This window comes from Thunnus thynnus, chromosome 8 (assembly GCF_963924715.1).
Source record: "Thunnus thynnus chromosome 8, fThuThy2.1, whole genome shotgun sequence".
NCBI lineage: Eukaryota > Metazoa > Chordata > Actinopteri > Scombriformes > Scombridae > Thunnus > Thunnus thynnus.
Window position 1 is genome coordinate 34,142,006 of NC_089524.1, and position 22,134 is coordinate 34,164,139.

Consider the following 22,134-nt stretch of genomic DNA (forward strand, 5'->3'; position numbering starts at 1 on the left):
GTGACTATACTGTAAGAAATGGAGGACAAAATCCACTGTGCTAGCCCTCGTTCTGCACAAATATGTATTCCAAAGTTCAGCTACAACTAATATGATGCTTTAGCAGTCTGAGTTTTCTAAACTGAGTTGATATCTTCCAAAGTTAGTAGCCTGTTTAGTACGAAATACACTCTTTTTTGTTTCTCTGTAACATTCCTTGCCAAACTGCAGCAGAGGGATACCTTTCAGTAGTGAGGAGTAGATTTGTTGCCAGAACCGTCTTTTCACTAACATTACAATCAGAGTGAATCACATACTGTGGGGTTTTTTGCACTTACCCCATCATCAGCTATTGTCTGCCTAACTGGTGATGATGCGGCCGTGTTGTTCAGACATTTTCTCACAGCTCCTCTTCTACTGAGCATTGCAAACTGTATTTATGTCCATTTTGACAGCTATTAGCCACAACTCTGTCCTTTCAGGATCTCAAAGGATACGCATTTGCTTGTCACTTGTTTCTTTCAGAACACACCAAATAAACACAGACTGACACGGCAGCAGGAGCAAGTTGAGGTCTGGAGGACAACAAGAAGAGCTGGAGATCAGCTCTGAGATATCATAACATGCACCAAAACAAAAAGTTGGAGTGGGTTGTTACCAAAATATCAGTGTCCAAAAACATAGACTGCAAAAATACTCCTATCAAATCCTAGCTATCAAAACTGCGAAACTTTTTTAAACTTACAGTAAGCTTCTACTACTCAAGAGCATGTCTTGAGTAGTAAAAGCCAGATAACGTCAACAGACTTACACACCACTACCAGAATGAATTCCTCCATCACAGCAAAGAATTTAATTCCACGGAAATGAGCTCCAGGGCAGTGCGTGTAGCCATGTTGGACCTCTGAAGCCTTAATTTAGCTTCAGTCGAACTTTGGAATGTATTTTTGCACAAAATGAGGGCTGTGGATTTTGTCCCCCATTTAAGGTTAGTCACGTTCTGAGAGAATACCCTCAAGGCCAGTATGGAAAGTAGGAATTGTTCCAGCGACCAAGATCCATTTCCACGTACATATTGACACATCAGTAATGTATTGAGACAGACCTGAAAAAACTAAACCTGTCTTTTAAAGCTGGAGTGCAGGACTTTTGTCTCCCGTTTCTGGCAAAATACTCATACTAATAATAAAAGACTAAAAACAACACTACTGACACATGCTTACATCATAGGCTCTGCAGTAGCCTACTCTGTTGCTACTGTTGCGGCTGTAAAACAGTGGATTAATTGTTTTTGAGTGTCAAACAACCCTTGTGAAATGACACGTGTCAATATCAGAATTTGATCCATTCAGTCCAATAACATTTGGAAAGTCTAGAAGAGCCGCATGATTAAATTATTTTATCCCCATTCAAGTTAGTGGAGAGCTAACTGGAAGTCTGTAGTGCACATGCTCTGCCCATAGATCATGCATAGTATGCATTCATCCAGCCAGCGCAGGAATGTCAAACCCGACACCAGATTAAAAACTCCAGTATTTTGTGACATACAGAAAGATTTACCTGGCAGTGATAGGCTTAATCAGCATTGTGTGATCTCATTTGGTAAGGGCTTGAATGTAACGAACATTCATCTATATGTAAAACTTCTGCACTGCAGGTTTAAGTTAAATTAAATCTGTATTACAATATATTCACAGTTAACAACTGTTGATGCTTTTAGTTATGGAATGAAATGTGATTCAGCCTCAAAAGTCTGCATGGAAACATGATAAGACCTTTTAACACTGACATTTTGTGCTGTTAGCCTGCTGGCTACTTAGCTCGCTAACAAAGCTAAAAATTCCTTATTAGACTGTTCACTTTTCGTTTGGACATTACTGACTTACATCCACACCACAGCATTGTTTAAATATTTCTCCTTTTCTTGATTGGCTGTTTTATACCCTACAATATCTATCATTATTTTCCAAAAGCCAGTTATACAGTGTAACTCCACTCCTCCAGCCGATGGAGCCAAATGTGATCTCTGGACATTTCTTAATTAACTGCAAAGCCTAAACTAAAATGAAGTCAAAATAGTATAACATTAACAGCCTCAAATCAACCAAAAACCCTATTCTGTGGTGTTCAGGGAAGTTTAACCAGTCTCAAGACCAAATACTATGACGTGAAGGCATGCTATAGTTTTTTAGTTTGTTTGTTTTGTTTGTTAAATACAATGGTCTTCATAAGACCAAATTTTGCTTTCACCATGTGATACAACTCTACCTTTCCTTCCAGGGAAGCTCATTAAAATACCATCTGGCCAAGGAAAACTCATTATGAAAGCAAATGTAGTCTGTCTTCCAATAGTAACACACACAAACAGGAATTTGTAGAAATACAGAAATATTTTGCTTTGCTTGTTTAATTTAGTGGATGGCATGTATAATGCTCTAGATGACCCCAGTGGCTTTCTAAATGCAGCAAAGCAGATCAGACAGTAGGCACATTGTAAATGCCACAGTAGCTTAAGCATACTTGTTTCAGCACAGCTTGTTTACATCTCTGTCAACAGTCTATTGTAGGATGCCATCACAAATATGGTCATGAGCCAACCATCACTCAGAGTGACAGCTTTTCAACACATGGTTTATTTTCAGATCAGGTGTGACATGATACCATTTACAACCACCTGGTCTGTAGTTCAAACAAAACAAGTGTGGGAATGCAGTTTGAATGTCATTTGTAGTGCTTGTGTGTCACTGCTGTAGAGCGGACGACATGTAATATGATCACATGTAATCCACTTACTACAGATTTGTAGAAACAGTGACATTTATTAGCAAGAACAACTTAACACAATGTGAAATGCGGCATAAATGGATAATGGCTGTAAATAAGGTAATATGAGATCAATTCAGTGCTGTTTTAAATTGGAAAAACTGACTATTATACTTGCCAGAAAGAATGTTGATACTGGACAATTCAGCCAAACCCTGGGTTACATTCGGTGGCAAAGTTTTTTAACATCCAAAGCCAATATAAGAAAAACTAAATCTGTGCATGGCAGCTACAATATGGTAATGGTTAGGGAAAGACTGTGGTTATGGAAATAACCACAATGAAAGGATTAAGTGTATTTCAAACGCAACAGTCATCATCCCTCACTGGCTTCCCACTCAGCAGCAGTGTCCATTGTGCTGCTTGCCAGGTCTGTGCAGGAGTGTGCCTGTGAATATTACCATGGTTTTAGGTATAAACCTATGTTTATGACTGTTTTTGTTATTTTTCAATAGTTTAAATATTTATCAAAAATGTATCCATGAAACACTTGAAATGCACTTATTTATTTTTTGTGCTTATTATTACAGTTTATGTTATTACATTATACATTTTAAGAAACTGCCCCTGAAATCATAATGTAACCACAAAATGTATGGACTTATTACATTATATGCAAAAGTAGTAGGTAGACTGTTATTAGTTAGTATCCACAGTTATTACATTGTGTGCAGTTAGTACATTATTAGTTTTATGGCACACTACTTCCTTTCTTTTGGCTCTGGTCATAAATAGTACACTGCAGGTATTTTACAGGGATACTTGGCGGGTTTTTTGAAAGTGATCTTTGCAACATTATGTATCAGTACATTTGTTCCAAGCTTTGTTTAACCTCGCTGCTCTTCTGTACTGCACATGTTTATGAGAAACCTGAGTGGACCACATATAGCACAACACAAAAGACCTTTTCAGTTGCCACCCCTTCCACATCTGACCAATAAAAATGACTTGGACATTTGAAAAGTTTACGATACGAAGTATCACATATTTCAGTATGTGCAGGAATATTTATTTTGTATGTATACAGGCGTTCTAAGACAGTATTGATTCAAGCTTTTGTGTTCAGCAGCATTGACAACTAGTCCAAAAATATCCGAGTGAAGCATTAGCCTGTTTTGTATTTTGTGTCTTGGCAGTGTACTGTGTATCTCTGAAGTTTGTGTTTCCACACATGACTCTGGGATGTGCAGCACCTCCACACAATTGTATTACTAAAATTGGTTCTGCCTCACACTATCTGGCTCACTGAAAGATTTCCAACATTTTTTGTTTTGTTTTTTGTTATTTAAGATCATCTGAAGAATGCATACAGTCAAGCTCACACAGAATCTCACATTTGCTTTCCATTACACCAACTCAAGGTTATTATAACAGCAAATTGAGGTTTTACAGTTCCGAACCAAAACAGAAACCCTCAGGAGAAAAAAATATCACAAATTTCTTGGACAAGCCTGGACTGTGGTCAGTCTCTCAAATGAAAGAAAAAACTTCCCTTTGGCTTCACAGCCAAGAGTACAGTATATAGTTGTTTGAATTTCTCACTTTCATAATGTTAAAAGATTTCAAACCCTGCCTGTTGGTTGACCAACAACTAACAGCATTTTTCTAAAATGATCTGAAAGCATAGTTGTGGTTTATTACAACTTGAGTCTTATTTTCATAGTTTTCGTAATGTTATCAGTCATGATAACATTGTACTCACAAAAGTAATCGCTAAGATCTGTGAATACAGTAACACAGCTAACCAGCTACTGACTCTAGCCTCATATTTAACGGACAAACATGGCAGTGGTATTGATCCTCTCACTAACTCCCCTCCATACAGTGAATAGGCATACGTATATCCCAATATGCTTTTTTGTTTTATTTTGCTTTTTTCCATCGTGTGATCATCTGACTGTTTGTGATTCTTGGTCCATCGATGGACTTCTTTTAACTTGCTATTAACTTTGTTATTAATTTGTCTTATTAGAATTATGGTCAAAACTATGAAAATATGACCCAAGTTATAATAAACTGAAATCATCCTTTAAGAAAGTATTTGTAAAGTGAAAACCTAATGATGAAACAATGATGAAAAATATCAGAATGTCACGATATCAATTTAAAGAAACTTGAAAAATATGGTATTTTAGGAAACTCACTTGTTTTTCTGTGTTACCATGTCAAGTGAGAAGATCGATATTGTAATTCATCTCTGGGCACAAAGACTGAAGCATGTAAAGTTAGCTTAGCTCTGTCAAAAGCCTCATCCTTTGTTTTTCACCAGCATGTTCTATCTTTTTTATTACACATAGGTATAGAGATGAAGCTATTTCTTGACCAACAATACGAGGATGGCTACATGGGCCATCAAGAAGGTTTTATGGGTTGCCAGGTTTGCACACTGTTATAGCTCTGAACAAAACCTAGGTGACCCCCAGATGTATCGGTAACTGCTCGCTAGGAAATTCCAACATAAAAATAAGACACCTCTGGAAGGTGTATATTTTCACCTTAAACTGAGCTAGGCTAACTGTTTCTCTGTTTTGTGCTGAGCTAGTACTTTTTAAGATGGCATTGCTATCAATCTCCTCATCTGACCGTGGAAAAGGAAATGCACAAGCATATCTCTCAGATAGGTAAATGTGCAGTGCATCTAACCTGAACAGAAAGGTGATGTGTAAAATATATTCTTTCTTTATAGACATACTGTGCTGAGGAAGTAAACTCGGGCTGCTGAATGTGGTACAATGCTGTATCACCAGCAACATGATTTCTGAGGCCTTCTGTCACTGTTGAAGTCAAAACTTATCTTCTTTGTTAGATGCTATGCATCATGTAACCTTACTGTACATAAGAGTATTTATTGTTTAAATTATTTTATTTATTCTTCATTTGCATTAAACCTATGCTGAGGATGTTTGTTATGAATGAAGTAGCCCTGTATATTTGTGTTTCCATTTATCTTATTTTCATTTTTTATACTGAACAATCAGTCAGGAAGAGAGTAACATTCACCTGGAGCACATTTTGAGGCATCATGAAGCTGATTATATCTACAGTATATAACTTTCTCACCATTCACTTGAATGAGAAAGTGTGTCCAAAGTTTTGACTTGTACTATATGTATAGTGATAGGAATTCCCAAAGCATTGAAGTGTACGGAGTCTGCATGGTGCCATCAGAATAATATTGAGACTTTTACAGTTGTTAATTCATCATTAACAGACAGAATAAGGAACAAGAATTATTAATTGGAAAATGTATTGATCTTTTTATTTATTTGTTTATTTTTTATTTAATACTATTAATCTATTAATGCATAATTTAAATACAACTTTAGTTTATCAATTAATAATAAATGAAATGTATTGTATGAACTGTATGAATTTATTAAAATATTTAAATGTATCAATATATTAATCGATCATAATTTTAAGTCTGTGAAAGTCTATAATTATCCCCAGGGCATATTCCAGACTCCCTAGTTGTAGTATCCCACTCTGAAAAGAGTAATATCCTACTCAAAAAGATAGAATAGTATCATTACCATGTTGAACTTTATGTCGAGTAAAGCTGAATTACTGATTTTCAAAAATATTCAACAAGCTACAAGTACACAGAACACTTTTCAGTAATAGCAAAAAGGAGAAACATAACAGATTACTTCCATGCTTGAGTAAAACATAACAGTTTATACTCTAAAGGTCAGTGTTGGCCCATGATTTGATTTACCACTACATCAGTGTGCTTATGATGCCTCATGATGATGATAATGAGCAGCTGGCTTCAAATTAAGGGATTCACCTCCATGGCATTACTACAGCTGGGTCTGGATGAGTGTGAGAGTAGATTAAACTGTGACCTGGCCTGTGTTGCTCCATGTACTGCCACAAAACACTGCCATGTGATGAGTGCCTGTACCTGGTGCCCCTGCTATCAGAGAGCCAACACTCTGCAGCCACAGAGACGGACTCCTTTCTGATTCACTCAGTGTGCAGTGCACCCCTAAACCAGGGCCACTCTTCTGCTCTTACACAGGGACTCTAATCTTACCTTCACCTGTATTGTATAACACAACCTAATGTATTCTTCTGTGAGCCTGTCAGGTCATCACCCGGCAGCTTGCAGTTGAAGACTTGAAAAAAAAAACAACCTCGAATAAAAATGTTCATAGTCTTCATATATGTTGTGATACTGTATTATCTTGAATATATTCAGAATTTTTGACAGTGTATTCTAAAATGCCTTCTGACCCATATTTTTGTAAATTATAAATAATAAAATAATCTAAAAAGTGTTATAGTTTTGGTCCTTGTCTTTGGTTTATTCTATGTTCATAGAGTCTATAACTACTCTTCACCTCACTAAACCCTTTACAACTAACATCAGTATGTGTATGTATGGTTGTGGCCTTTCTCCACTGCTTTATTTCTTGTATACAAAGTATGCAATGACTCTGTTAATACAGTATACAGTATAATTTGCTAAAGCACTACAGTGGTTGGGTTGGTAGCAGTAACCAAGAAAGAGGCGTATAGGAGGGAAGTTATCCAAACTTGTCAGCTGGTGCAGAGAAAATAACTTGCAGGTTAACATTGGGAAAACTAAAATGATGATCATAGACTTAGGAAGAGTGAATGGAGGGAAACTATCTATTAAAATTGCATGACCAAAAAATCTGAAATTTGAATATGGTCCAGCGTGCTAACTTTCTCCTTCATGGTTTGGTTTGATGGCCTGAATACTGCTGAAAAGAAAGCATTCAAGAAAATAGTCAAGACCACAGCTAAAGTTCAGCTCCACTAAAAAGCTCTGAGCATTGTTAGAAGTAATCACCCTCTAATTAGTACCTTTGGCACCTTCAGATACATTTACTTTTCTTTTTTTTTTTTTAGCTTACTGTCTTCTCTGCATTTCTTTATGGTAGTTGTTCCTACCGTTTGTTGTACTGGCAAAGTTCACTCAACTTTATTCAGTTCAACTCAATTATAACACTGAATTTCTTAACTGGCAGTTATTATTGCCCTGAGATATCATAAACAACCATCTAACCACTATCTATTACTATTATGACAAATCACTAAATCACTTGTGTTTAAAAGCCCTGCTCACTTGCCCAGTTTCTTTGAATGATTTGTAAACAGAAATATGCAGTGACTCTTTCTTTTTTCTGTAAGTTGCACAATGTTCCAGGTACATCATCTTTGTGGTTATATAATTAATAATACAACAGATCATAATATAATAAATAGAAGCATACAACATAAAAATGATATATAACAAATAAGAAGAACACATCAATATTAAAGTTAGTCCAGCTTGGTTTCACAACAAACACCTCCTCCATACGCCAAATCATCCACCCATTGTCCCCTCCACTTCCCCATCTGAATTACAGAACCTTTTCCTTAGTGGTTCTTAATGTAAATTCAATGCTTACCATGTCAAGTTGATGATTCCTATCATGGAAATCTTGAGCTCGTCAATTCAGAAATATCAGGAGCCTTGAATATCTTATGCCAGAAGATTTATTTGATACTTAATCGAGTAAGGAGACATCTGGGTACAGTCAAAGTGCAGTCCTGACACAATGAATGCTACTCTAAAAGTCTGCCTGTAAACACTCTGCATGCCTAGTTAAACTTTCAGATAAGGATTAGCCTTGGCTCGAGACACAACATAACACCCTGAAGAGAGGTACAGCTTGACCCAAGAGGGGACAGCTGGCTGACATACTGATATATGGAAAATTCCCTCACAACTCCCTCCTTGTAGATCATAAGATCAACAATAATTATCATAATATTCTTCAGAGTTGGAGTAACATACACCTGCCTTAATCAAACATTATGTGAATCAAAGTATAAAAGATTAATATGAATAGATTATATAACAATTAAGAATTAATAATGTAATGTAAAATGAATAATGTAATGTAATACTGTGATGAATGTAGTGTAGTAATGTGATTAATATAATGTTGTGTAGTATTATATATTACAGGATTCTATATTACACAATATAGAATCTCAAATATTAAATCCTCAGGGCTTGATCCCACTGGGCCATCTGCGTCCAACACAGCCACCAGGGCTGATCGCGGCTACTCTAGTCAATGCTTTGATCCCAGCAGACACGTCGCAGTGCATTTCAGATTCGTCCCTCCACTCCACTAAACATACGCACCCAGTCTAGTTTTGATGGAAGCCGCATCAAGCTCATGTACGTATAATAAGAGCTCCATAGATAGGGTGCAACCACTCAGCCTTGAAGACAATTTTTCCCAGCGGTCATTCATGGTATTGCAGTAAAAAATCCTTGCAGCCCAAAAAGCATTTTCACCATAGACCACCATTGTAAAAGAGACGTCTGTAAAACTGTTGACGGGAGACCTCAAACTGCAAACAATGTCAATTATGACTCTTTCTATGATGAGCTTTTGATCCATGGAGCCGAGTGAGCCAAGTGAGGAAAGTTTAAAAATCCAATTTAAAAATCCATGACGTCACCACAATATAAGTCTATGGGCCGAGCAGGAACTCGTGGGTGGGGCTAGCGGGGGAAACACTACTGCACATACTCAGTGGGCCATACAATATGGAAGCAAACCAATGCTGCACCATTTTTAGTCCAGTATCCAGCTCTTATAATACATCCATGGACAAGCTGCAAAAAGCAGACCGAGCTGGGCAGGAAGTCAGACACAGAAACAGCATAGAGCATCCAGTCCAATTTTCAAAATAAAACACCCTGTGCAGGCCCCCGATCACATATCAACAATAAACACAATTAAAAGAGACAGATAAAGAAACCATTTAATTACATAGCCTACTTACCCATAGTAGAAGCACAAAAATCTAGTAAAAATGACCAAATCAACAAAATCTGAGCAAGTGAACAAAATCGGGCAGTTCAGTTGTGCTGCTACTCCAGTAATTACTGTAGCCCAAAGGTGCTGGTTCAGTTTAGGCTACTTACTGTAGTAGCAGCGCTACTGAATTTAAAAGGCGGCTGGCTTGACCACAGTCACTCCGCTTCTGAAATGCTTCCAGTGGGGTATGAAACCGTGCAGAGGACGGAATAAAACTGTGTTGCAGGTGGAATGTGACGCAACTGTGCCCTGTAGAACCATGGTGTTAACATCAATTCAAACACAACTAATTAGAGATATGAAGATATCTTCCTAATTCACCAAATCAAAAACAGAGGAAAACAAGTCTTAATAAAACACCATAGAAATAAAGCTTAACATCTCAGTTCAGCCATTTTAACTGACTCTGATAATAGCCAATTTAAACTAAAATAATTCACATAAATCAAATATATCATATCAATTATTCCAAACCAGTTATCACCATTGCCTACCATTTTCTGAGTGGCTTGAATAGCAGTAGTGATTCTCTTCAGGTGTGTACAATATTTCTGGCTTCTGGGGTTTGTCTAAGAACCACAGTAGTGGTGGCACAGTTAATTTGGTAATTAAAAAGAATACACAGTGTAGTTCTGGGGCTACATTTTAATGCAGTTCTACCTAGTCTTTCCATTTTCAATTGAGTCTTAGCTCGGTCTTTGTAAATTTAAAATGTGTGGCCACCACTTGAGGGTGATTTCTCTGTTCTCTTGCCCAATTGGATCATTCTATAAGCAATAACCACATGTGATTTGTCCAAACAGTGATGTGTACTACTCTAACTTCATTATTTCCCACCTTCTCTTTTGAAAAGTCTGTTCAGGGTTGTGAGTTACATGTAACCCTAATTGTTCACATCTATAGAAGACCAGGTTTATGGATATCCAGCCTGTATATTCAAATATGTGTCTTATTACTGTGACTCCAGTCCTATCTTGTTGAGACATATGTGACAGGTAAGGGTCAGTAGTATGTACAGTCCTTTCAATTCTCAACCAGTACTACAGATCTGAAACTCCTCTGTACATCTATACAAGAATTATTCAGTCACAAGTTCTGTGAGGAATTGAAACAGTTCTTTGGAGAGTCAGTGGACCCCATCAACTCTTATGTTTTTAGTGTTAGTGGGATCCCAGGGTCAGCAGACACAGATTTGAGAAGCTGTTCTGGATTTTCCCGATTGGCATCAGGCCATCATTTGTCCAATATGTTTTGATTTGTATCCTGGTGTCATACAGTAACATGTGCACATGACTCATTGGTCTCAAACAATGTCCTGTGTGTGTCAGGTAATTGGACTGGTAAAGCACACCCCTGGGAACTCACAAACAAAATTTGCTCACTCCTCAGCCACTCTTGTGTATTTACAAATGAAACGTCCACTTGCTTGTACTCATCTGAAGGTTTAGATGCTGCTGTACAGTAATCATGCAAGATAGGCCTCATAGCAGACATCAATAATGCACACACTGGCAATGTTTTAGCAACTTGCTGAATGTTTGACATCTTGAAAATGTGTTGCGTATCAAATTCTGGGAAGGTCAAGCAATACAAACAATCAATGGTGGATTGGCAGACTAAAGGTCTTTGCACACCAAGTCCGTTTTTTTTGTATGCGTTTTTTTAATCCGTCATCCGACAAAAATCGTTACGCACAGAAACCTTGGACACTGAGTCCAATGCGTTTTATTACTATATTCATTGCGAAAGTTTGCAATAGGAGGCAAAATGGAGTCGTCAAGCAGTGAGGATGATTTTGTGGTCCTCTATATTCTTGAAAGAAAAAGAAAGAACCACGTCATATTTATTTTTTAACGTGCAACAATTTTGGACGAAAAAACAGACTTGATGTGCAAAGACCTTGAGGGTTGGAAAGCCACAATAAATAAAGTAATGACATTACATAGAAGAGGCAATTGTCACAGGTGCAGCAAACCAGGCCATTAGTCCTGGGAGTGTACATCAGGCTGAGTGCAGCAGTAATCTGGGAAAAAGGAGACTGAGAGTGCAGAGGGGGTTTCTTTATCCTTTCAAAATAAAGCTGTAAGAACAGTTAAATTAGTTGAAATCATATGATTATGAAATATAATGTAAGAATTATATATTGTAGAATTGCGATATAATTGTGAAGTTATATAATTGAAGGCAGTCTGTACAATAACCAAAGATGTTTGTGAACTTTTAGTTTATTTATTTTATAAATATGTTAAAGGAGGCATAATTGGTTGAGTGTTGGGGGATTCCAGCAGTTAACACAGAGGACTGGAGCTGCAATATTGTATGTTGTATTGTTTTCAAATCTTGGAAACTCCTCAATATTATATCATCCACAATCCTTCCCTTCCCTTCCCTTTCAATTTCATTTTAGGACGTTTGCATTTTTTATTTTTATTATTGTTCATTTAACAGGGGCATTATAGGTAAAATTCATCTGTAGTCTCTGAGCAGAGGCCATCAGCGATACACAGGCTGACTTCGTAAAAGATAAGTCAGTTGACATGAATTTAAAAAAAAACACAGGAAAACATCAATATTACAATCAGATTAAAACCAACACACTAGTTCTGAACAAAGGACAGTTCTCAACTGTAAGTATCATTAAAAACAAGATATTAATTTATTTATATGATATTTTCCCAACCAGACATGTAGTATTAATGTTAAAAAGCACTAAACTCTTCTTAGTCATAAAGAATTCAACATCCCGGCTGTGGTAACTAGTAAGAGTTTTGACCAAACTTTGTTGACCAAAATTTAGGGCAATGCTCCCCTCTAGTGGAGGCTCCATTAACCTTGGGCCAGCACTACAGGTTGTGGTGCAATATTGTGAAGACTCTTATACAATAAACCATTAGCCAAAATCAAAAAGTCAAAAGATTATGCCTTCTGTATTGCAATTTTTTTGCCCTCACTGTCTAAAAAATTGGGGCATTTTGGGGGCACTTTTAAAAAATTCTAATTAGTGCATTAGGTTGCCATATTTAATGTGAAATGAGCCCAGATTAAAATGTATACAGTAATCATCACCTTGTGTCAACGTGAGTAAATAAAAAGCATACTATTGCTGTTCCAAAGACAAGTGTGTGTATGTGTATAGAATACCATCTGTATTTGTGAGAGAAAGCAGGAGACAGTTCTAATATTTATCTTTAAATATTATCTCCTAATAGTCTTTCTAGTTTTCTACTTTATGCTCTTTTTGAAACATCCTTTTTAAAAACTTTAGAAGGTCTATTAAAAATATTTGAGGAAATAAAAGTCAGTGTTTCACAACTGTAAATGCAAGCCAGTGACCTTACAAATGACAATATTAACGGGATTCTGTTAATGTTGTATCAACACTGCAAATTGCTAAAATAATAGCCAGACTTCATGGGCTCCTTGAGTAGAATTCATATTAAACAAGGGTTTCACTGTCAGATTCAGAGGGTCCTATCTTACGCCCGGTGCAAAGCAGCCATACAGTTGTCATTTTCCTGTCCAGTGCCCACGTTGTTCAAATAGCAAATGCACTTGCGCCCGTCAGAGCGCCCATGGGCGTGTTGGGCAGTGGAAAGCGACTGTGCGATTGACCAACAAAAACCTGGTGTGAAGTCAATGGTGCAGTGTTTCACTGTTATTTTAAAGGTCACATTATCAAGACAGTAATATACGCCTACATAGGAAGGTGCACAACATACATACACACACGTATGCACAGCAGTGCACAGACATTCAAAAGATTACAAATAAAATGATTACGATGTGAAAGATTATTATTGTGTACATTAACATATTTTTAAAAATACATGTCATAATGCTTAGTCATAATATTTATCAGAATTAGCTAATCACAGTAACGAGGGATGAAATTGTTTAATTATTTGACCAAATCATGGTAATACACGTAGGTATTTAAACAGACGGATCAGACACAGATCGACTTTCCTGCTGCATCAATACATGATGACATGAGGAACATATGAGGAAATAAATGAGGTGAAAACAATGATTCAACTAAAGAAGGAAATAAATCTGGACAGCTTCTAGCTGCTGCCAGCAGCAGGATCAGAACCTTGGAGAGCTGATCAAGTCCTGACAACTGTGTTGATGATTCTTTACATGATTAAAATTAATGATTTAATTTATGAACAATATTTAACAAATATTCTTTAACATTTTTGAGAGTACAGTGATCAGGTTTCCATATTTTCAGCAATTAAAACCCTGCTGATTTGACCTGTTATTCTATTACTGAACGAAACGATTTTAAAGAAACCAAAGCTGTCATTAAAAAAATGACCTTTTCAAAAAACAAATGAACATAAATTTGCAACAAATTAATAAACAGGACCTTTAACTGGTAGTCTGAGACTGGCCACGGGAGGGTTTTGGAGCAGCAGGGACCAGTGTGCTCGTTATGGATCGTGCGCTTTCACTTTGCGCACAAGCAGATCCGTTTCCTCTGCAGTGAAACGCTCCGTCGTAGGCTTCATTTTTACTCCTGAGCAGACGCGCACACGGACAGCTGCGGACATCATGGACGGGTAGTTGATGTGTTTATACTACCTTCTGGGGTCCGCTTGGAGGACGCATTCCACACGTGCGCAGTAGATCGCCGTCTACAGGAACACAGTGTTGTGACTGCGTGGACTGGCGCGGACACAACATATTGCAGGTATGCAGATGTCCGCACAGAGCCTACACGCACACCCTCTGATGACAAAATTTACGTCAAGCGGACCCTTGACGTAAATTTCCGGATGCGGAAACTATAATTTCAGCTTTACTACTTGGCAAATGCGCCATAATAATAGCAATCCCCCAAAGTGCAAGCGCACCTGGCTTTTAAAGGGGATGGGAGATGACACTCTGATTGGTTTATTGCATGTTACGCCCCAAATACACCCATGATTAATTAGGAGACTATGGACAACCCCTTTGAACCATGCGTCTGGTGCTCCTACCATTTTTTTCCGCCGTTAAACTAGCAAAAGTGGATTTGGACACATCCTAAATGCACTTGCACCATATGCCTCAGACCATGTGCTTTACATCATTAAAATAGGGCCTATATTCTGTCATCCACTTCCATTGCTGCTGCTGTTGGTGCAGCGGATTTAGAGGCTGTGCTCCTTCCCCAGCCTTATTGCTGGGTGCCCTTCATTTTTTTCACTTTTTCTTTTTCTTTTTAAAAAGCTTTGCCAATGAGCCAGCTATGGAGTTACACCTGGGCCACACAGCCTTCCTTTACCTGAACAGGGCATGTGCTTCGCTGAACTGCTGCATCTCACAGGCCTATGGTGTCCACACAGACGGTGTTGCTGCTGTGGTGCTGCTACTGCCAGCTCTATCTTTCTACATAGAGCTTGGCTTTGATAATGGCCATCAATAATAGCATGTTTCATATCATTTCATTATAAATGTCATTTATATTTAGTTTAGACAATAAAAGGTTAAGAAGCATGTGCTCAATTGTGAAAAATAAATAGATAATATGTCATCTTTCTGATGGGCCTGGGGTCTGGTTGGGGCTACTTCTGTGTCAGACACATACACTCCTCACACAGGACGGGTTGTTTTTTATATTTATTATTCCGCCAGTTAAACCCCCGCTGTCACCGCTGCAAGTGAAGAAAATCCCTCCAGACGACACCAACTTCCCCAAACGAAGCAAACACACTCTGACAAACAAACCAACAGTCAGGAGGGAAACTGACAACAAATAAGGAAAGTAACAACACCAAATCCTCGGTTTGAACTAATATCACAGAAAGCATCAGGCTGACCCACAGTGGTGACACTTCATGTCTGTGACAAATTCTACAGATATAGACTTTGAAACTATAGTGGAAAGTGTATTGTTGCTGGTATGATGTCACTATAACTGTCAACAGATCATTTCCCTGTCTATTTTTGCTGAGAACCATGCGTCACATGGAAAAAATAGGCGAGACCCCGAATCTCTAGATGAGGCACCACATCAGTCGTGCGTGAGACGTGCAGCCCTGCAGGCTCTTCAACACCAAGCCAGTCTATTTTCCATTTTTCTATTGTAGAAGCAGCAACTTTCTTTGCCATCTTATTTGCCGGGGGTGGTGTTGGTGATGGTCCAGGATTTAGGTTGCTTTCCTCAGTAACAGTTTTTTTAATGAGGTACTGGTCCATTGCAGCAGCCAACTTCACTGCAGGTGCAGGATTGCCTGGCCTCTGCCAGGTATCATTACAGCAGTGTAGTGTGAAGAACAGCGCTGTTTGTGTGAGTTTGTGTTAGAGACGAAAGCAGAAATTAAATTAATTGAATGAAGATAAAATGATGGCCTAATGTGCTATTAGAATATTGGCCTAAACTGGTAAATATAAAATTATTTTTTTCGAAATCTTAGGGGCAATTTTTGCCCCTCGATCACAGTTTTTAGGGCTATTCTGAGATTTCCTCAGGCATTTTTGCCCTTGCCCCCCATTAAATTCCGACACTGAATGCAATGGAAATGATTCATTTTCATCTGAACTGAGAGATCACTTTATGTAGATTTGCAACACGGACCTTGGCTATGAAGTCCACAAGGTACACCCCACCACTGAGTCTACAGATGAAAACCTGCCTGATCCGAAACAGATTTTTCACTTGGTGAGTAAAAAGTGCAAAACTAAAGAGTTTTCTGTCTTTAAGGTGATGTTTATTTGTTAAAGACTGTAAATGTATATCATCTGTTAGACCTAGCCGTAGGCTAAGTATCAGTGAAGGTTTAATTTATCATGCAAGCCTATCTTTGGTGTTAGCCAGGGAAAGTTGACAAGAGACAGGAGGGGGACGAAAGTAACATAGTATTACTTTTGTCCCACTATTATTAAAGATGTATTTTTTTGCTCTTTATGTTTGCAGGAAATGCCCAGCGTTAGGGTAAGGAAGACCAACAGAGGTCTCACCAGTCCAGATGTGATTTGAAAACAACACAAAAAACGATGAATAAATATTTGTGCACCATCCATTGTTCAAGGCTACTTTGCTTTCCTTGCTGTTAATGAAAAAGAGAGGAACATGCATGATTTGGAGATGGAGTGCATGTGATGGGTAAGGATTTGTGACATTTTAAACATCTTAAATTCTAACCCAATGTTATTCATAAGAGAAAATAGTGATTATGCTCTAAGGTGAGTTTGACGCATTGGACCAATTTCATACAGTTTTGACATTTAACATGATAAATTGATTTGAGAGAAACATGGTCATTTGCTTGGATGACTAACTGAAGCAGTAATTAGCATTATATGCCAGGAATATTAAGTACTGTTTCTTTTGTCCCGACAGAGAGGTGCGAAAGTAACAATGTGCAACGTCAATTTCCAGCCTGATTGCGGCCGTCTCATTTATCCAAAATTTTTAAAAATGGTTGGTATTGGTAGAGGACATGTGTATGTTGTTCACAATAAAATATGGTTACTCTAAATAAATGCATCTCTGCGCAAAGAGGAAAATACAAAAAAGTTATACTTTGGTCCCCTGCTGTTTTGAAGCAAATTAGTGTGCAGACAATGACCAATCTATCATCTAGAATGGTTAACACCACCACAGCTGCAGGCATAGTTGAAGTTTCCAGTGGTGGATATAACTAGTACATTTACGTAATTACTGTACTAAATTTTGAGGTACTTGTACTTTGCTTGAGTATTTCCATTTGATGCTACTTTATACTTCCACTCCACCATATTTCAGGGAGGGAAATATTGTACTTTCTACACCTTCGACTTTCCCTTTAATCATCTCACGACCCCTCAGATTTAACTGGTGACCCTTTCGAGAGGCCTGAGCCCTAGGTTTGGAACTGTGAAGGAATTTTCATATAGTCAGCTGTCTGTCCTTCTTCGGGTCAGGCCAACTTCTCTATTTGGTCACTCTCATTGGAACCTGTGCTTAAGTCAATTATGTTATGACTCGGGCCAAGTCTGTCTGGTAAACAGATCCCTATCTGACGTTTAACTAGACGTTGCTCACAACTCTCCTTCAGACTTTTGGGTAGCATTCATGGTGTCAGGACTGTGCACTTAGATTGTACCCCAAGTGTCTCCTTAATCGATTAGCTGTTAATTCACTAACAAAGACCACACCATTTGTGTGGTATTTAAAAGAATAGTTTATTGGGATTGGCGAGAAGATTCGGGAAGAATTGGATGAGGGTCAATTGCGGTGGGATGATTGGGGTAGAAGAGAGGGATGAAGAGGGTCAATCGCCGGGAGGGGAAGAACAGGAGCCATAGGTTGGTCGAAGTTGTGTACGGTGGGATTATAGGGGACAAGGGGAGGGATGAAAGGGGGTCGATTAGATTGGGATCTCAATGAGCTTTCAGCTTCATCATCCCCCAAAGTTAACTTCACTGGACTAGGTGAGAATATGTCACTGAGGTATAGCTATAGTAAGCTTCATCATAATAAGCTTAAACATACCATATGAGAGTGCAGCAGTAATCTGGGAAAAACAGAGATAGAACACAGAGAGGGTTTCTTTGTCTTTTTTTGTTAGTTCATAACCAGGTTCAATTATATTAACACCATAGGGTTGATTTTGTTGATGTGTCTTTTTGCCTCTACACCAGAAGTTGGAATGACTGGTGCAGGTGTAAATCATAAGCTCCATCCCCCCATTCTGGGAGGGTGGAGCTGTGGGAAGGATGAGAGGACACACATGCACAGCAGCAAGACACAGAGGATGAAAAGAAAAATGGAAAAATTTGTTTCAGGCCGGTTTCGGGAAAGCAGCAACATCATGACTAGCAATGTTGGGGAGTAATTAGTTACATGTAACAGTGTTACATAATCAAGTACAATATAAATGTAATTCTAATTATGTAAAATCAAGACATTCCAATCTTAATTCAAGCTGTATTGCAGAACTTTTAATGAAGTCTGACAGTAATCAGTGCTGGGTACTGTTGTGAGGTTTACACTGCCTGGTTTACATTTTTGCTGTTAGGCAGAGACCACAAGATAAATTGTAGTGAAGAAAAAAACAAAAGCTTATGACTCATCCATTGCAGCCTATGGAAGATAAATCAAGACAAGCACAGTTGTATATTGGGTTGGTGTAGGTGTGTGAGAGAAAGGAAATTCTTGGATCAGCTTTTAATAAAAGCTTCACATAAAACATTAAAAGCATTAAAACGAGGTGTAAACAATTAAAATAGTTACTGAAGTGTTGAAGAGAATAATAAACAACACATTCTACAGGACTGAAATATAATTTGGAAATATGCATATGCTATTTAAGTGCTGGGGGTCAGTGGCATATCCAGAACATTTTGACAGGGGTGGCCAAGATGGGACACAGAGCTAGTGTGGGGTGGCTATAGCATAGCAAACTTTAATGAATGGCAGGTGATCAAAATGTGTAAACATGGATGTTCAATGCATCACATTACTTCAACCTATGCACAGATAAATCGTAATTGAATTCCAAAACTGATGTTAGCATCCAATTTAATGTTTGTCCTCAAGTCCAGGTTGATGTTTTACATTTTATCTTACAGCATTAAACTAAAGGTGCCATGCTGACCACCCACAACAACTAAAGTTGATATTACAACGTAAAACAGCACATGCAACATGCCATCCTATTCAGTTTGTATTCCATGTCCATCACATTTTACATTTCCACCTATCACAGTCTCTGGGAAGCAGTGGTTATTGAAATATGTCTATTTTCTGTTCAGGATAGGCTACACATCTTCTAAGAGCCATTTCCCTGCAGTGGAGTAAATATGTTATATGTTACAAGTTCAGAATGAAGCTCTGGGACCAAACTAGTGCAACACATTTATTCACAGGGGTTAGCTGTGCAAAACAAACCAGACCTAAACCAACATTCACAGACACCCACTTCATGCAGTGATAGGCCAGCTGTGTGGAGGTGACAAAGAGCCATTCATGACACAACTATTTCTGTGACTTTTCATGTAAATAGCTGAGTGCAACACAATGACTGCCTTCTAGGGGAGACTGTCTGAAAATATGCACCATTATCCCCATATTTAAACAATATGACTATCTCCTTCCTCTCTCTGTAACAGAGGCTTGCCTTGAGTGAAGCCATTTGGAATGACTATAAACACATTTGATATCCGACGTAGTCAGACAGTACGTTGTAAGAACCAGCTCTGAGAGATGATAAATCCACCCTGAATGCTGATACTTAGTTCTGGGTGTGACTGGGCCTATCCACCTGGCACTCAGGCTCACCCAGTCAGAAGGCTTCCTTTTTTTAATGGATCATCCAAAGAATAGCAGTCAATGAATACGGTTTCAAATATGACTACACGACCAATAAAAATAAAACAGTTCTTGTTTCTTGCCTCTTGTTTACCATATGATGATGTTGATAGGTCAGAATTTTTGAGTGGCAGTGCATTTTGCAAATACCAGATTGAGAGCTCCTCTTTCCCTCAGCGTACAGCCTGTGCATTGCACAGAGGAACAGAAGCCTACTGTCCACTAGCTAGCTGCTTTTAGTGAAGGTTAAGATAAAAACCATGGTGAAACAAAGCAGTCACAAAAAAGATGTCATGAGGAGCAGGAGGAAGAGAATTCAGCTCAAGTTCAGCCATCATTCTCAACCCAGACACCTACTCATGTGCCAATTTCTCCTCAAGTGCCAGGCAGTAACAACACGTACGTGGCAGCAGCAACAAGTGACATGAGGGCACCAGTGATACATACAGACTCAACTCTTTGTCCCTGCTCTCCTTTGAAAGAGAACTGACTGAATCCTTTACTGTAATGAAATAACACCGAGCCATGTTGTCTCCTGCTGTAATCATCAAAAGTGAGCTAATTTACAATTTTGGACTGTAGTAGTTGATTGCCTGTTTCACTATTATTGTTTACTGGGTATAGTTTTTTTTTGGGTGTACAATTGGATTTTATGCTGATGTTGCTACATCTGCCATCTGTGTGTGTGTGTGTGTGTGTGTGTGTGTGTGTGTGTGTGTGTGTGTGTGTGTGTGTGTGTATGTGGTTTATGTGGCTGCTGTGCCAGGTCAGGCTGATGCGGGTTCACCCATAGCTGTGGGAAGTAGGCGTGTTGGGGGTACTGCAGCCTCCAGGTGGCTGGCAGCCTATAGGCCCATTTGTGTTGTTGCAATTACTATTTTTTTCTGTTGTGTGTGAGCTGGTCCAGCAAAAATAGACCCTTTGTGTAAAGATAGTGGAGTGGGGAAAAGAAGCATGAGACGCGTGACTCACGGACCCAGTTGATACATGCTGTTAGAAATGTCTCCGGCAGCCTGACAACTAAAAACTGTAGTTATCAACTTGACAGGACAGAGGAAACTCTCTAGAGGAAACAGAATTAAACTTTGAGCTTCTGAAATATTTTTAGACAGCTCTGATGGCTCAGCCCAGGATTTATCAGGAGGATGGCTGCTTTACTGCAAACAATTTCACTGTATGAACCTGGACTGCGTGTGTGACCATTCGGATGTGTAGAAGAAGACAGAACATAACATTAATTACCATCAATTAAATTAATTAGAACCTGACTGATCATGTCGGCGTGTCAGGAGATTTAAATAATCGATGAAGTGGCTGCTGTGTCTCCTGCGTAAATGCACACAGTGTCTCTCTCAATGGGGAGATGCACTTATTGTTTCTGCAGCTGTAGGATCGCTGCAAGTATTTAATAAACTCAAACATTTTTTGGGGAGGGAGTGTTTAATAGTCAGCACACCCGCATGAAATCATGTTCTCACGGCTATGAGTTCACCTGCCAATTTATGTACCATTTATGTACCACATTCACAACCAAATTTGTATGTATTTCCCTGCACAGTCAAGAATGGAAAATCAATCATCCCAGTGGTATGGATCGTTTACGTGATAGAATAGAGTATAAGAATGCAGTTTTCTGTAAAATGTGCAGATTTGGTTTTTCGTGAGCTGACCAGTACTGAAGCACCAATGGCTGTAGGCTATAATAAATGCACCAGGGATATGTTACGATGTGCGATTTCTGTCAAAGTTAACACCGCTGCTCTTTGTTGACACTTACTTTTTGCAATACAATAGTTAATAAACAGTACCGTGCACTTTATAGCTGATGAGCAGCCGATCTTGCCAGTGCAAATATACTGTATTTTAGACTGGACGGGCTATAAAAGACTGCCTTTTGTCTTTACTGTTATGTACAGCCTTTACAGACTAATGCTCTGTTGGTTGAGCATGTTGGATCGGCAGTGTTATTGCCTTTGTGATTCAGAACATTGCAAACTAAACTGGTTGCTCATTTTTCAGTTGTTTATATTTGTTCTTTTTTCTTCTTCTAACTTTTCATGAGTCAGTTTTTCTGGGAAATGATGGCCCACCAACTTTTAGTATTGGCCCACCCAAAATACAATTTCTGCTTACGCCACTGCCTTAATGTTACCATAGAAATTAGGGTACACCGTGGTAACATTACACTGTAAA

General features: G+C 38.5%; 2 long non-coding RNA genes across 3 annotated transcripts in view; one reads left to right on the forward strand and one right to left on the reverse strand.

The window, feature by feature from the left end:
• LOC137188366 (uncharacterized) overlaps window positions 1–8,536 on the reverse strand; it is a 33,866-nt gene extending 25,330 nt beyond the window's left edge. Inside the window, exon 1 of the long non-coding RNA XR_010929375.1 lies at window positions 8,229–8,536. This is a non-coding gene — a long non-coding RNA (uncharacterized lncRNA). The remainder of the gene's footprint in view (window positions 1–8,228) is intronic.
• A 3,577-nt stretch (window positions 8,537–12,113) lies between these two features.
• Window positions 12,114–16,665, forward strand: LOC137188368 (uncharacterized). 2 transcript variants are annotated; one of them, XR_010929377.1, is made up of 3 exons: window positions 12,114–14,355; window positions 16,210–16,308; window positions 16,564–16,665. It is a non-coding gene; the product is annotated as an uncharacterized lncRNA (long non-coding RNA). The 2 variants fall into 2 exon arrangements; XR_010929376.1 differs by having other exon boundaries at window positions 12,114–16,308.
• Window positions 16,666–22,134: the final 5,469 nt, after the last annotated feature.